Source organism: Gossypium hirsutum, chromosome A02 (assembly GCF_007990345.1).
Source record: "Gossypium hirsutum isolate 1008001.06 chromosome A02, Gossypium_hirsutum_v2.1, whole genome shotgun sequence".
Taxonomy (NCBI): Eukaryota; Viridiplantae; Streptophyta; class Magnoliopsida; order Malvales; family Malvaceae; genus Gossypium; species Gossypium hirsutum.
This window is the reverse complement of record NC_053425.1, coordinates 57956504-57959429: the sequence shown is the minus strand read 5'-3', so window position 1 is coordinate 57959429 and position 2926 is coordinate 57956504. Positions and strand designations below refer to the sequence as shown.

Sequence of the window (2926 nt, the reverse complement as noted above, 5' to 3'; positions counted from 1 at the left end):
TTGGTTTTTGGGCCACATATAACCTTCCTAACAAAAAACTAACTTTTACTATAAACTCTAAATTATATAGATTTTTTATAGATGTTTATGTCAACTTTTTACTTAGAATTTATGTTAATCCCTAGTATTTGAATATTTAATTGGGTGATTTTTGTTAATCTTGAGATAATAGGGGTAATTTTAGTAAAGTATGCAATTTTATAGATTTATGTATTAAATTTTTTATAATTTAGCTATCTTACGTTATATAGTAATTTATGTGCTTTAATTGTTGCAGTAGGGCCATTGAATTCATAAGTGTGGGACCTTATTTAAATCATACATTGACATGAGTTACACTCCACCTCAATTGGACAGAAAAGGCAGCAAATTAAGTCAAGAGAAGTCAATTTGATCCAGTTGAATTTGTCTTGTTGAGAAGTGCAAGTCTAATAGTCATTTGGGTCACAAAACCGTCCAAGTATGGGGGAAAGTAGTCTGAATCGGCTAAGGCATCAAGAGCAGCCCAAATTAGCTATGGGATAATAAATTTGGAGGCCCCATCACTTTTGAAAAAAATAAAAAATCAGCCCCTAACTAATACCCAAGAAACCGTCCAACCTCTTGCATGATTCATACATGAAATTAAGTATGAATCAAGCAACCACCAACCTCTTCCTCCACATTTCATGGTCGGCCAAGCAAGGGAGCATTTCAATAGATCTCCATGTAATTTTTAGCAAACTCCCTAGCCATTCCTTACAATAAATACCACCCCTCATTTCCCAATTCAAGCATCCCTCATTCATCTCTCATTTCACATTCTTCTCATCTTTCTCTCATCTTTTATTCCCTTTCTTCCACGTATAACTCATCCATTTCTCCACCTCCCTTAGCTAGCATTTCCCTTGAGGGAAATAACTCTTGGTTGACCACCTTGAAGAGCATTTTGTGAAGGATCAATCACGAGAATTGGGGGAAGCCACCATGATTGGTCTTCAAAGACTCACCGAAATCATCAAGAGTTTCTTCTTTCCTATTCTTTAATTTTATTCTTAGTTATTCAACATGTTTTCAAATTGTTGTAATGTTTTTCCATTGACAATAATGACTTAATTTTTTTTAGCTATAATAATTGCGATGACTGAATAAAATTCATTTAATTCATGTTTATATTGTTTTGTGCCTCAATTGTTTATGCTTCCAATTAAAATCATTATGTATTTCATCCATCAAAATATGTTTGAATGCATTAGAATTAGTTAGTCAATCTTAATCAGATGATAACTAATGGACACGATAATTGGAAGGTGCATGATTAATTTATATCCTAATCAGAATAAATTAGAGGTTTGTAATAGACCAATAGAACCTATTACCTTGCATAACTTTAGGTTTATGTGATTAAATTATTTCAAACCTAATCTGTCCCTGTTACTTCACATAAATTTTAAGGAATCCTTGGTTAAATTATGACATTGGTTTATGCATATTTTTCTAAGTATAAGATTAGGTTGAACTTGTATGAGATTCCTAGTTAATGAATGATCGAGTTGCCATGAGTTATTTTCCAAACATTGCTAAACATGATGAAAATGAATTGAGAAAAGTGTTGTAATTGTTCTAGCTTATTCATGTTATTGTTGTTGAACTTGTAAAATTGCTGCTAAACCATCGCCCTCCATTTTATTTCATCTCATTTGAATTTAGGTTAATTTGCATCAATGAATTAATTTAATTTTAACATCTACCACTTCAAAATTATTGTGTTTTCTTTACCAACTTGTAAATTCATAATTTTTTAATTATTTGGTTTGTAGATACAGTCCCTATGGAGAGGATATCTCTTTCACTTATTACTTGATAACGACTATGTACACTTGCACAAACCTACACGTTACAATTTTTTAGCGCCATTGTCGAGGACTATTAATTTAATAATTATTTGTGAAATTATTTCTTGCAATTTGGTTTATTTATTTTTATTCTTTTAATTTTAAATTTTTTTTATTTACTTTCAATTGTTTATGAGCACAGAACAAATCATTGATTTACTTCCTATAAACCCTGAAATCGAGCAGACACTTTGACAAAAAAGACGAGAAATACTAGCTCATAGACAAGCCGTAGAAATGGACTTGAGAATCAAGATGATGTTCTAAGAAATGGAGCCATTAATGCTTGTAATTCTACCCTTATTGCTGATGATGGGGATCGAGTTATAAGGCAATATTATGTGCCCCATTTTATGAACTTAATCTGGGAGTTAGGAGACCATAGATCGAGGTACCACAGTTTGAATTAAAGCATATGATGTTTCAAATGCTTCAAACAATGGTTAGTTTAGTGGAATGCCCACAGAAGATCCACACCTTCACCTTCGATTGTTCATGGAGGTGAATGATTCCTTCAAGATAGCTGGTGTAACTGAAGACACATTGAGGTTGAAGTTGCTTCCATACTCGTTTTGAGATTGAGCGTAAGCATGGCTTAATTCATTGCCACCACATTCAATTTTTAATTGGCAAGAATTAGCTGAACGCTTTCTGGTAAAGTGTTTCCCACCTTGCAAAAATGCTAAGCTATGAAATGAGATCACCACTTTTCAACAAATGGATGATGAATCCTTATACAAGGCATAGGAAAGATTCAAGGAGTTACTTCATATATACCCTCACCACGGTATTCTATATTGCATCCAGTTGGAGACATTTTATAATGGTCCCAATGCACACAAAAGGTTGGTGGTAGATGCTTCTAAAAATAGGGCTCTTTTATCAAAGTCTTATAATGAGGCTTATGAAATCATCGAGAGAATATCCAGTTACAACTATGAATTGCCAAAAATTTGAGCAGCTTTAGGAAGACGAGTAGCCGAAGTGCATGAAGTAGATGCCCTCACTTCACTCTTAGATTAGGTATCTTCTATCTTTTCAATATTGAAATA

General features: G+C 33.0%; 1 non-coding gene across 1 annotated transcript; it reads right to left on the bottom strand.

Annotated features, from left to right (window-relative positions):
• Positions 1–2558: 2558 nt before the first annotated feature.
• On the bottom strand, positions 2559–2665 carry LOC121216709 (small nucleolar RNA R71). Its single transcript, XR_005912887.1, has one exon. It is a non-coding gene; the product is annotated as a small nucleolar RNA R71 (small nucleolar RNA).
• Positions 2666–2926: the final 261 nt, after the last annotated feature.